The sequence below is a fragment of the Bison bison genome, unplaced genomic scaffold, assembly GCF_000754665.1.
Source record: "Bison bison bison isolate TAMUID 2011002044 unplaced genomic scaffold, Bison_UMD1.0 scf7180017864474, whole genome shotgun sequence".
NCBI classification, from domain to species: Eukaryota; Metazoa; Chordata; class Mammalia; order Artiodactyla; family Bovidae; genus Bison; species Bison bison.
This window is the reverse complement of record NW_011495035.1, coordinates 2,373,948-2,388,064: the sequence shown is the minus strand read 5'-3', so window position 1 is coordinate 2,388,064 and position 14,117 is coordinate 2,373,948. Positions and strand designations below refer to the sequence as shown.

The following is a 14,117-nucleotide window of genomic DNA, read 5'->3' as shown; positions in this document are numbered from 1 at the left end:
AAAGCATAGCACCTCTTGTTTTTGTAGGCTGCTCATCAATAAACACCCTTGTTTTCCCGGAGATCAGGAAGAGCCATGCCCTTCAGGGGACCTTGATTGGTGTGTGTCACAAGGAAGATGTCTTTTATTTCATTCCCAAGTGAAAGCCCATCTTCCTCTGGGGTGGGGCAGGGTGATTTGTTGATGATCCAGCTGTGGCTTGCCTTCATTCCACTGGAAGCTGGAATATTCTATCCCAGGTGGGAGTGTGACTACACACAGGTTGGGTTTCCCCTGGCAAGACCTGTTTGTGTTTGTTCTGCAGCTGGCCCTATCTTTCTCTTCTCCCCTTCGAGTTTACAGGTTTGGAGAAAAGAGCTTGCTGGTGGTGAAGATGTACAAAATTTTCCCTGCTGACCGTTGTTCTGGGCTTACAGAGGACCCATGGGCAAATGCTTATGTCTTAGGGAGAAAACTGAAGTTACTTTTAAGACTTTTAAGTTTTTTGTGTAGGTCTCCCACATTGCAGGCAGATTCTTTACCAGCTGAGCCACGAGGGAAGCACAAGAATACTGGAGTGGGTAGTCTATCCCTTCTCCAGCGGATCTTCCCGACCCAGGAATTGAACCTGGCTCTCCTGCGTTGCAGGCGGATTCTTTACCGACTGAGCTACGGATTCTTTACTGACTGAGCTACCAGGGAAGCCCATTTGTGTACTCATATCAGGTTATTTTAAAGACGATATTATGGGGAATTTTTCATAATACGTTAAGTGGAGGAAAATATATAATTAAGTGTTTACAGTGCCCTGAATGAGAGGCTGGGCAGGGCCAGTGGAGATATGTAGTTGAGCTAAAGGCTGGAGAGTTGTCCAGTGGCCAGATCATGAGGGCCCTGTATGGGCTAAGGGCAAGTTTTGATCTCTTTCCCCCAAGTACTGGGGAGTCACTAAAAGTATGCAAGTGCAGAGTGAGTGCAAGGTGAGTATGCCCTCATGGGTGTGTGTGTCTGAGACAGAGAGCGACTGGCTGAGAGAGAGAGAACAGTGATGAGTGGTGACTGCCTTTGCCGTGTGTTTTTTGACTGCTGGGGAAGGACGTCCACAGGTGAGAGTGAGTGTGAGACAGCATGGAACCCTCTTCCATCTCCTCCCACTTTCTGCTAAGTTACTTGTCAATCAGGAGCTCACTGCTCCCATTTCAAAGCAGGGTAATACATTGGGGTAAGTATTTATGAAGTGCCGAGCTTTTTGATCGATACCTATGTTGTTTTAAAGGAGCCAATGACTTAGAATTGTTCTAAGTTATTGAAAGACTTAAGTTATTGAAAGACGAACTTACTGTGTGCCAGTGTGGAAAGAAGAGACAAAGTATAATTTTTGCATCAGACAAATGATTTACAGCTATAATCCTCAAGTAATCAAGCTGTTTCTACAAAGTTGTTTTGTTCTTTGAAAGACTTAAAGTATAAAAAGTTAATTTACTTATAGAATCTCATGAAGAGGACTTTTTAAAAGTAAGGTGGACTGTTCAGTTGCTTTGAGGAATCTTAATTCAGTGCATGAGATTCTGTAACACTGTGTTTGGGACATGAGAGATGTCATGAATCTCTGTTCTCAAGACATTTCTGGTCTGAAAAAGAGGCAATCAAGCCATTAATAAATGAGTGTCAATGAATGCACGACAAATGTCTTCCTCTTTCTGAAGTTGGCTTTTTGAAGATAGCTTTTTCATATTCTATAACCAATATTGGAGAAGTTGCTTTGTTTTGGAAAAGAAAAATATAAACAATTCTAAAGAAAAATAGCACCTAATCCCATTTCCTCCAAGGCAAACTCTGTCCATTTTATTTTTTTTTTGATGCATATATTTAATGCTTATACAACTGAGAGTCTACTTTAGCAATGATTTTTCTATCTTGCTTATTTCATGTCATATTATAACAGTCATCTGCACACATTTCTCTATTCCCATAATTATTTTAATAACTACAAGATACTCCAGATTGGGCTATCATTGACTTGCTTTTTTTATTCTGTTGTGATTCACATTTTAGGTAAAATAGATTCATAAAGTTTATCTCTTTTATGTCTTGAACCATCTTGTATACTTCACTGTTGTCATAAAACATTAATGGGGAACTGAGATTTTTTTTTTTAAAGCATTTGTCTGTATATGTCTGTGAACTTTGCCATAAAAAAAAAAAAACAAAACAAAACAGTGAACCTTGTTACAACAACTTTACTTTCTTGGGAGAATAACAGAAGATATTTAATGAGTTTTTTTCTGGCATATTCTATCGTTGGACATGTAGCTCCTACTCTGAAGTTGGTTAATAAAGAACATCCTCCAGATCCAAGAAAACTCTTTGGTTCTAATGTGGGAGAACTTTGTGCCTGATTTTGGAACTTCCAGAGGTTGCCATTTCTTGCTCCCAGCACACCCTTCTGCAGTGACATTTTAAATCTACAAATTATTTATTTTTCTTATTTTTTTTTAAAGTCCTTATTATAACGTTATTTTAAAGTGACTGTTGTAACTTCTACCTTAAGACAGGGACTTGATTGTACTGGCTGAGAAAAACCATCAATGTTTTCTTTCTGTTACAGTGGCACTATTTTCCACTACTTTACATAGGAGAAATCACAATGTGTTATGTTTCAGTATATAAAACCTCCAATCAATTTTCTAAGGCAGAAGTTAGCCTTAGAAATGATGGTGATGATCATTTTGCAATCCATAAAAATAGTGAATCAGTGTGTTTTACACCTGAAACTAATAGAATAAGTCAAATTATACTTTCAACAAAAGGAGGGTGATGAAGAAAAGAAAAAAGCAGCAGCTGGCAAATTATGGCCCTGGGCTCCCATCCGGCCCACTGCCTGCTTCTGTAAATAAAGTTTTATCAAAACATAGAACCCATTTGTCTACTTTTCCCCTTTGGTTGCTTTCCTACTGCAGTGGGAGAGTAGGGTAATTGTCAGAGGGAACTTAGAACAGCCACAAAAGCTACAGAATCTAAATTATTCACTGCCTGGCCCTTAAGCGAAAAAGGTTGCTAACCCCTGTTCTCAAATATGAACAAAGTATAGTAAAATGCCTTATATATACTTATATAACCATCGCATTAAGAATGTAAAAATGTTTAAACTATTGATTTGTTACCAATTAATATGGCCTCAACATGCATTTGTTATTATTATTTTTTTAATGTGGATTTTTATTTTAAATCACCAAGAATATCTGTGACACATACCCTTTTGTTGCTGGCTTTTCAAAACCTCTGTAGAAGTTTCTGACGTTCTTCTGATTATATTGGCACTGGACACTTTCTCCTCACACTTGTAATTGAAAATATTGTATTATATTTTAAAGCATGTCATGAACTTTGTTCTTTTATAAGCAACAACCAAAAGTGCTTGAGTTAGAAATAAGTCTGTTCTGTAAATTTTGGATATTAAAAGCCAAGAGGCATTCAACTAAGAAAATTCCTCCTGAATCGACATTCCCTGACATCAGCTCATATTTCACTTCTTAGAGGCTCAGTGTTCATATCCATAAATTGGGAATCGGATCTCTTCACAAGGCTATGTGAAGATGAAGTAAAGAAAGATACACTTGACACATTTGGGGACACATTAGCTGGCTGTCCCCTTTCTCTTTTCTACTCTTAGCATAATTAGAGGAGCTGATAATCACAATTGTAACATACCTTTAGGGATGTTTTCAAATTTACCAATTTACGTGCAGTATTCCCAAGAATCAAGTATAATTTTGGAACCAGGTTCAAATTAGAAAAGGTCTGTGTATTTGGATACGAGATACTGGCAATTGTAACAAACATTTCTGAGTCTCAGAGGCTTATCTTAATGCAGGTATTATTTGTGAGCCGCCTCTGTCTAGTGTTTCCCTGGTGGCTCAGATGGTAAAGCGTCTGCCTGCAGTGTGGGAGACCCAGGTTTGATTCCTGCGTCAGGAAGATCCCCTGGAGAAGGAAGTGGCAATCCACTCCAGCACTCTTGCCTGGAAAATCCCATGGACGGGGAGGGGTCACAAAGAGTCGGACGTGACGCAGCAACTTCACTTTCTTTCTGTCTTGTGGGGTGGGGAATGGGGTGTGGTGGTCTGCTCCATGTGGTGTTTCAGGGACCCTGACTCTTACCACCCAGTGACTCTACCATCTTGCAGGCCCTGGAGTTCTTCCCTGGACTCCTGGGCCCACAACCAAGGCTTCTGGGTCAGGATGAAGTAACATACCCACTTCCATCTATTTGGCCAGAACTCAGCCACAAGGACCCACCTAGCTAGAAGTACATCCCATCTGTGCACCCAACAAATGGGTGGAGATTTGATGAACATTTAACCAGTCTCTGCCAGTCTGACCACATCTTCTTGAGTTATTTAGCAGGACACATACTTAAGGCCTACACTGCACAGAGATAGATGCTAGTAATCCCAGAACCTGTCTTTCACAGGTACCCATGTAAATAACATTGGGAGACAGTCATGCTGGGTAGGGACAATCAATCTGTATACTTGTTTAAATAAATTTTTTAAATTATCATGGGATCTGAATCTTCCCCCACATATTGTATGCCATTTACATAGTTTGGCATTCTGAAATTGCAGATCTATCATAGAGTCAGTTTACAGATACATGCATAAAAAACGTTGCCTGCAGTGGCATTTTCATTCCCAAAGTGGTCTATGTGGACTTGTATTTATTTTGCTGTATTGTAAAAGCAGAAGTCATACGCAGTGTTGATTGGAATTTTTATCCATGCGGACAGATAGAACATTTGTTGAAATACTACCACTATCATTTACTTAAAAGTGCACATCTTACAATGAACCAGATCAGGACCATTTTCAATTTTTTAATACCTCTCGTGGATCTGTGCACACCTTTTTTAAGTTATTCATTTTAAATGATGATTATATGAATATTTTAGGATTTATAATCACCATTAAACGGAGGACAAAATTTATCATACCAAAATAGAAATTTAATTTAAAGTAGAAAGAACTTGATTGCAAGGTTTAGTAGACTGGAAACAAGACACATGAGAGGGTATTAAAGCACACGTTTTAAAAGACCCTTAAGAGTACAGGTTTACAATAGATTTGGAAAAAACACAGTTGTATTTAGTGATGTTTGTGAAGCTCATATTTGAGACAGTCTCGTCAAACTTTTGTAAGGTTGAAAAGAACACTAAAAGCAAACAATTTTTGGTCATTCCATGAAAAAAAAAAATAGCTTAAAAAAAATCTTTATTCAGTACCATAAAGGTGGTGAAGTGTATTTGAGATAGAAGTTGCTCTTAACCTTAAGGTGATTCTGTGGCTTTGGTGAAGAGTCAAGCTTATACATGGCCGTAGGTGATTAAAAATATTCCTTACACTTTTCTTGGAACTCTTGACATTTCCTACTACCTGTCACTTTGTCCTTGACGAAATTTGAGGCCAAAAACAAGTTGACAAGGGTGGTTTTCCAGTCAGCTGTTCCTCGTTTTTTCCTGGGCAATCCTTTGTTATATTTGAGTTCAGATTTACTATTCATGAACCACATTTTAATCAGTGACCATATCCGACAAATGGAAGCTAAGCACTGGTTAGTATGTTGAAAATAAACACAAGACTCTCATTAATGTCGCTGTCTGAATAATTAGTTGAGCGTGGGGTACCGAGCTGTGGTGAAAGCAAGCTGGCTCCTCACTGGAGTGGCAGGCTGACAGCCGCGTCCTGGAGTGTGGTCATTAGTGAGCCCGCCATCGGTGTCGTGTTACGGTGTCAAATTAGTTAGTGTCCCCTTAGGAGAGAAACTGGACCTACAAATTATCCTTCCACATCCCTGCAAACCATGTTTGCGAAGCCTGTGATCACGTGAGGGCAAATTATTAACATAGCTCATAAATTAACTAGTTTACAGGCTTATAACATTTTACAAGTAGATAATAAAGGGTAGAAAAGTTTTCCAATTGCTCTGCCCTGATGTGAGGGCCGTGATCCGCCGACGTTTCCCAGAGAAGCCCACGACTGATGGGTTTTGAAGAGGAGCAAACCCATGGACTGTCACACCGAATGTCTGGAAAATGTAGACCCTGAAAGGAAGCCAGTGTAAATCCATTGGAAACAATATAATTAACTTCGTTATCTCATTGCTCTGATGAGTCCATGACAACAGTCCTCTTTCTTGTGGTGGCAGTTGCTCATTAATGAGGTCACCAATTAAGTTTGAACTTTGCCAACTGAAATTATCTGGAAAAATATTTTTGATTCATTCTTATCATGCTCTTAATCTGCCTTGTTGAAGGGGAATAATGCTAACACAGCATGTTAAACTCATATATATGAGAATGATGACTCTGAAGCTGTAATGTATTTGAGAAACAGTTTATATTCACGTTGATAGCTGATACCTAGAAAACAGAGTGTGGACCAGTCTGGCCTGAGTTTCTCTCTTATCAGGAAAAAGCCACTGGGAGCCCCACTTCTTACCTCTCCTCTGAGCCCTGGTAGACAGACACCCACATAGTTTCCGGAGATACATGACTATTCAAATCATAAAACTTCATACATCTCCTTTTCGGTTTCAACTTCTCTGTCTGATTAGATTAGAAGACACGTACATTCACAGACTTTTCTCTGAGTTTACTGTTACGAGGAAGCAACGCACACACACAGGGAAGATGTCATGCTTTTTGCTCCTCCTGTAGTTCCATTTCCCCCGCCTGACAGCGGGACCCTCCTGTGGTCTTCAGGGTTGTACAGTTGTCATTATCATCTCAGGGATCTAAGCAGAAACGGCCTGGCATGTAAAACCTTGCTCCTGACTGCTAGTCACAGAAACTTCTGAGCCCGCTTGAGGATGAGTTAACTTGTCTGTCAGCAACTTCAACTTACTTGGCAATGGGTTTGGTAGATACTCCACTCATGAATACCCACCCCAGCCATGAAGACACACAGCCTCAGCACACCTGAGCACTTGCGCAGGCTGATGGGGTTGCTGTGTCACAGCTTTCTTCTGTAGTTCAAGTGCAGTGGCAAAGAACTATAACCTTTAGCAAGTGAGAATTGGTGTTTGGCTGCAAAGGAAATAGCTTGTCTTTTTCTTTTCTTTTTAAATAAGGTACTTATGTACGTGTGTGTGTGCACATGAGCATGTTACACACATGTTTGAGTCTGTGTGTTCTCTGGTGCTTCTACTGGACACACTGGGAGAGACTAAAGCCCAAAGCCCAAAGGAAGATCTTCACTGGGACTTAGGGATCATCTTAGCCTTATTTCTCAGAATGAGAACATTGGAGTTCTGAGAAGTTATACCCCCAAGTAAGAAGTGTTTGGAGTTAGAGGAACCAAACATCCTAAGTGAATGAAAATGCCTTCAAGAGCGGCAGTTTTACTTGGCTCTATAATATTTCACACTTTTCTGCTATAATTCTGTACAGAGCTCAAATTAGGAACTAACAGAGTGCTGATTCTAGAACAGAAAGGACAAAATAGATGCTTACATACGCAGATACTCAATTATATACTGAACGTAAAAGTCATGCATCAATAAGGAAGACATAAGGCTTACATGAATGTGTTACTTTTGAAGCATTAAAGTTTGTCACTTCCTTTCCTTAACCTCTTCTTTTTTTTTTTTTGTTTGTTTTCAGTGTCCCTCTGTATGTTGCAGTCCTGTGGCATTATGCATGCCCTCAACCAGTGACCTCCAGACTTTTTATGGCTGTGAGACACATTAAAAATTCAGGGTAAGTGACAAACAACACTTGCGTTGTGTACTGATCAAAAATTGCCATCCACCCTTGCAGATGACATGATATTGCAGGTAGTAATCCCTCAGAAGATAATGGAATGCCCCATTATCAATCATGAGTTCCAAAACCAGCAGGAATAGGTTTATTGCATTCCATGATAGCGTTATGGCTTTGCAGTGTAGGATTTGTAACTTGGATCATATCTGTGGAAGTGTGATGTAATGAAGGGTTGGCAAATTTTGTCTCTAAAGGGCCAGATAGCAAATATAGTCAACCTCATGGACTGTAGTCAGCATAGAGATTAGTATGTTGTACAGTCTCTTGCAGCTGGAAGAGTCTCACATAGAGTCTCTTTTGCAGCTAGCTGCCTCTGCTGATGTAGCACAAAACTAGCCATCAGTTCAGTTCAGTCGCTCAGTCGTGTCCGACTCTTTGCAACCCCATGGATCGCAACACGCCAGGCCTCCCTGTCCATCACCATCTCCTGGAGTTCACTCAAACTCACATCCATCGTGTCGGTGATGCCATCCAGCCATCTCATCCTCTGTCGTCCCCTTTTTCTCCTGCCCCCAATCCCTCCCAGCATCAGAGTCTTTTCCAATGAGTCAGCCCTTTGCATGGGGTGGCCATCAGCTTCAACATTGTTCCTTCCAAAGAACACTCAGGGCTGATCTCCTTTAGAATGGACTGGTTGGATCTCCTTGCAGTCCAAGGGACTCTCAAAAGTCTTGAATAAACAAATGGGCATAACTGTGTTCCAATAAAACTTTATTTGCAAAGCCAGGTCAAGGGCCATATTTGGCCTAAAGGCCATAGGTTGTGGACCTCTGATCTAATGGAAAATAGATGGGGAACAGTGGAAACAGTTGCTGACTTTATTTTGGGGAGCTTGAAAATCACTGCAGATGGTAATTGCAGCCATGAAAGTAAAAGATCCTTGCTCCTTGGAAGGAAGGTTATGACCAACCTAGACAGCATATTAAAAAGCAGAGACATTACTTTGTCAACAAAGGTCCGCTTAGTCAAGGCTATGGTTTTTCCAGTAGTCATGTATGGATGTGAGAGCTGGACTATAAAGAAAGCTTAGCACCGAAGAATTGATGCTTTTGAAATGTGGTGTTGGAGAAGACTCTTGAGAGTCCCTTGGACTGCAAGAAGATCCAACCAGTCCATCCTAAAGGAGATCAGTCCTCGGTGTTCATTGGAAGGACTGATGTTGAAGCTGAAACTCCAATACTTTGGCCACCTGATGTGAAAAACTCACTCATTTGAAAAGACCCTGATGCTGAGAAAGACTGAGGGCAGGAGGAGAAGGGGACGACAGAGGATGAGATGATTGGATGGCATCACTGACTCAATGGACATGGGTTTGGGTAAACTCCGGGAGTTGGTGATGGACAGGGAGGCCTGGCGTGCTGTGGTTCATGGGGTGTGGTTCATGGGGTCGCAAAGAGTTGGACACGACTGAGCGACTGAACTGAACTGACTGAACTGAACTGATCTAATGCATCAAAGGAGATAAATGACCTAGAATCAAGATACCTCACTGGGTAGCAGTCCCTCTGATCTTGAGCAAACAATTTATCAGAATGAAATGGGAATTAAAAAAACACCTGCGTTTACTATTGAGGTAAGAGTAGGATGTAGTTGTAAGGATGAAACATCATATAATGTACATGAAAGCACTTTGAAAATTTTGAAATTCCTTACAAATGTAATGGATGCTCTAGACCATCATTCTGCTTCACCTAGTGAAGTCTACCTGCTTCACACTTTTAATCACATTGGGCTTTCATGAGCTAGATGAGTGTGAGGGAAAGCTCTTTTATTTTCTAAGCCATGTGGTTTGTCTCTACGTTCCTTCTATGCTGAAATGTCGCTTTAGTAGCAAATATGAATGAAGAGCTATATGGATAGGTTATGGCAGGCTAAAGATCAAATGCCAATGAGGAACTATTAAATTTCCTTTAATCATCAGGTTTGGAGAGTGTTTTCAGATCTTCCACATTTAAAATAGCTTTGGATGTCTACAAGTGTGTTTGAATTTCACAAGTCTTGCATGTCAAAACATAGAGATAGGTTCAGCAAATATGCTTCCCTGGACTAGTGGTACTGATTAAGAGGGAAAGTCATACTTAAAACAAACAGTTTGATGAATAAAGGGGTAATCAGAATCTCAATTCATGAATTTTCTAGTTTTCTTTTCCTGACAAAAAGTAGGATAATCTTTAGCTATGTTTTTATGTCTTTGTATCAGATAAGAATGATTTTCTGGTAATAGATGCAAGTATGTAAGTTTTAAAAGATTAGTAGTGTTTTCTCTCTCATAAAAGATATCAAGGGGAGAGCAATCTGTGTTTCCTATCTTTGTGCGATCTCTACTTGCCTGTTCAAGTGTTGTTTATTTTCAAGGTCACATTATGGCTGCTGGCTCTCCAGCCATTGCTTCTACATCCTGAAAGAGGCAACATTACAAGAAATAAAAAGAGTAATCTTCCCAGCTGAGGAAGCCCTCTTTAGATAACTTTCCATGAAGTCTTACTCGATGGCTTCTACTTACATCATTTTAGTCACCGTTAACATAAGGGCATCTGATAATTACATCCTTAGACTTGAGGAATTTGATGTCCTAGATCAGTTCCAGGTTCTAGTAGTAATGAAGAAAAGGTGTATGGTTATTGAGCAACAGTTGTGGTTACTTGCATGAAATCATGCTATCAGTTTTTCTTCCATGTCTAATATTTATTTATTTTGATGAATGCCTTCTTTCTTTTATTGATTTGGTGTGTATAACATCTTACTTGAACTTTATATGTTTGAATTTCAGCTTATTCAATTGTCAGCAGAGATACATATCTCAGTAAATATTTTAGGACTATAATATTTTTACTGCAAGTGCCATGGCAAATTCTAAGAAAGAAATTTCTGTCTCAAGAGAGCTATCAACAAAAATTTAAACTGCCAGATTTGTGAATGGATTTTCTCTCCTCTGGATGGAAGGTTTTGTTAAAGTCTGAGTGCTAGTGTGAAATCAGAGCTGAATATTCAGTGGAACAACTGATGCTGAAGCTGAAACTCCAATACTTTGGCCATCTGATGCAAAGAGGTGACTCATTTGCAAAGACCCTGATGCTGGGAAAGATTGAAGGCGGGAGGAGAAGGGGACGACAGAGGATGAGATGGTTGGATGGCATCACTGACTCAATGGACATGAGTTTGAGTAAACTCCGGAAGTTGGTGACGGACAGGGAGGCCTGGCGTGCTGTAGTCCATGGGGTCGCAAAGAGTCAGACACGACTGAGGAAGTGAACTGAACTGAATGCTAATGTGAGGTCCTAGGACATACTGGCCCTCACTTAATTGTGTTCTTCCCAGTATGTGTGCGGGCTGTCACTGATGACTTTTTACTGTCTCTCAGAGTCTGGACAATGCCGTCTACTCTGCATCTCTGATTTTACTGTTTTGCTGTATATGTGGTGAAAGCTTCCCTTGGGGGATGGGAGAGACAGGAGAATCATTCCCATTTCTCTGTTCCAGGTTGGTCTGGAGTTTATTCTTGTGAAAATTACTGTCTAACTGAATGAGACTTTCCTTTACTTCCTCATGTAGTCTCTGCCTATACTAGTCTGTGATAGAGGCTCGTAGAACATGGTAGCTGATGCACTCCTAGACATTTACTGAATGCCGGCTGTAGATATAGGATAGCAATATGGGCAAGAGTGTCTACATTGCAATTAAATCAGCTGAGATTCAAATTCCACCTTTTCCATTTACTGGCTGAGTGAACTTGGAGGGTAAGTTACTTAACCTTTCTGGGCCTTGGCCTCCTCATCTGGGAAATGGGGATACATATAGGAGATAGATTCCTGTAGCAAATTACTGAGATGATATGCGTACAGTTTCTGGTTGGTAAAAAATGCCAGTATTGTGCCACATACCCTGGGTGAGATGGTGGAAATCCCTGTCTTTGAGGAATTTTTACCATCCTCTGGTTAGTTCATTGGTTCTTATTTTACTGGCAGACAATGTATATTTCACAGTCATCGCTTCTTGCCTAGCATACGCTTGGAAGTTTAAGTAAAGCCCCAAGAGGTGACTTTGATGCCCATTGTCAAGGACAGTGCAACTATGTATGGAGCAGGACAGCCCGGCTAACAGGACTTAGATCTCTGGGTCCTGTTTTGACAGTTTCCCCTGAGAGGCATGCAGTGGTTTTTTTATTCCATTTTGTACTTACTCAGGCAGTGGGACTGCCTAGCAAGCAAAATTCACTAACTGCTTTCAAGGTGGTATTACTGATGATAATCTGAAACTCAAGGTTTCACTCATGCAGGCTGACACTACACGAGGCTGGTCTGGACTAGCCTCATCCCCGGCCCTGCCTCTGTGCTGAGTCTACAGAGCAGCCTCTGGTCCATCACACATCTTCTTGGGACTGGCCCTTAGAGGATAGTGGTGTCTGCACACAGAAGCTGCTGTATGACTGTGATGGAGAATGTCAGCAGGACTCATAGACGGCTCAGTTGGCAGTATGTCCCAAAGACTTGACCATGGCTGTCTAGTGAGTGGGCTTTCCAGGTGAGCTAGTGGCAAAGAACTTACCTGCCAGAGCGAGGAACCTAAGAGGTGCAGGTTCGATCCCTGAGTTGCGAAGATCCTCTGGAGGAAGAAATTCTCTAGTGTTCTTACCTGGAGAATCCCATGGATAGAGGAGCCTGGCAGACTGTAGTCCGTAAGATTGCAAAGAGTCAGACACGACTGCAGCGACTTAGCAAGCATACCTGTCTGTTGAGTAGTTGACTCTCTGAAAAAGGTGACTTGAAGATCTTGCTTTTTCAAGAGACTCTTGGAAACTACATTTTTGCTCTGTGGTTTCAAATATTTTATTTAGACACTATTAGATGTTCAGATGTCATAAAATCTCTCTTGCCTCTGGACCATGGGATTCTCTCCCTGGAACATCTTTTGTGTTTCACAGGGCTAACCCCTCTTCTCATCTTTTTTTGTTCAGTTCAAATATCAACTTCTTGAAGTGACCTTCCCTGACTACCCACATTACAGTTGATTTCCACTCCCCCCCAACCCACTCTGAGGCATCCAAGATCCTTGTGTGTTTCATTTACTACAGCTTCTGACACTTTCTGAATACACCTCTTTACCAGGTAGTAAGCAAGGGGCAGGTCTGTCTGATTCAGTTTGGCTTCCTTGTGGCTGACAGTGCCCAGTCAATAGTAGGCAGGCTGGCAGTCAGCATTCACTGAATCAGTCAGAGGATATTTGGGATGTCCCTGTGGATTTCTGTAATTCATAGTACCTAAGAGGTTGGCATCTGAGTGAGAGAATAAGAAAACAAAGAAAACAATCCACGTCACCTTTATTATAGGAATGGAATCCTACCCCTGGCTTTTCTCTTGGTAGCTTTCTCTCTACATTGTACAAGGTTTTGGTACTCTGTGTGTCCCATCCAGAAAGGGTTATCTTCCCCATGAAGACAGAAGCATTTGCTATCTGGTCCTAAAGCTTATGGTGGGCAGATCAGATCAGATCAGTCGCTCAGTCGTGTCCAACTCTTTGTGACACCATGAATCGCAGCACGCCAGGCCTCCCTGTCCATCACCAACTCCTGGAGTTCACTCAGACTCATGTCCATCGAGTCAGTGATGCCATCCAGCCATCACATCCTCTGTCGTCCCCTTCTCCTCCTGCCCCCAATCCCTCCCAGCATCAGAGTCTTTTCCAATGAGTCAACTCTTTGTATGAGGTGGCCTTAGTACTGGAGTTTCAGCTTTAGTATCATTCCTTCCAAAGAAATCCCAGGGCTGATCTCCTTTAGAATGGACTGGTTGTATCTTCTTGCAGTCCAACGGACTCTCAAGAGTCTTCTCCAACACCACAGTTCAAAAGCATCAATTCTTCGGCGCTCAGCCTTCTTCACAGTCCAACTCTCACATCCATACATGACCACAGGAAAAACCATAGCCTTGACTAAATGAACCTTTGTTGGCAAAATAATGTCTCTGCTTTTGAATATGCTATCTAGGTTGGTCATAACTTTCCTTCCAAGGAGTAAGCGTCTTTTATTTCATGGCTGCAATCACCATCTGCAGTGATTTTGGAGCCCAGAAAAATAAAGTCTGACACTGTTTCCACTGTTTCCCCATCTATTTCCCATGAAGTGATGGGACTGGATGCCATGATCTTCGTTTTCTGAATGTTGAGCTTCAAACCAACTTTTTCACTCTCCACTTTCACCTTCATCAAGAGGCTTTTTAGTTCCTCTTCACTTTCTGCCATAAGGATGATGTCGTCTGCATATCTGAGGTTGTTGATATTTCTCCTGGCAATCTTGATTCCAGCTTGTGCTTCTTCCAGCCCA

At 41.2% G+C, this 14,117-nt stretch overlaps 1 protein-coding gene across 2 annotated transcripts in view; it reads left to right on the top strand.

The window, feature by feature from the left end:
* The window catches only part of FOXP1 (forkhead box P1), a 738,073-nt gene that overhangs the window by 332,706 nt on the left and 391,250 nt on the right, over nucleotides 1-14,117 (top strand). For both annotated transcript variants that reach the window (XM_010861997.1, XM_010861996.1), the window contains one exon: nucleotides 7,640-7,735. The gene's annotated coding sequence lies outside the window, so the exon portion shown is untranslated. The remainder of the gene's footprint in view (nucleotides 1-7,639; nucleotides 7,736-14,117) is intronic.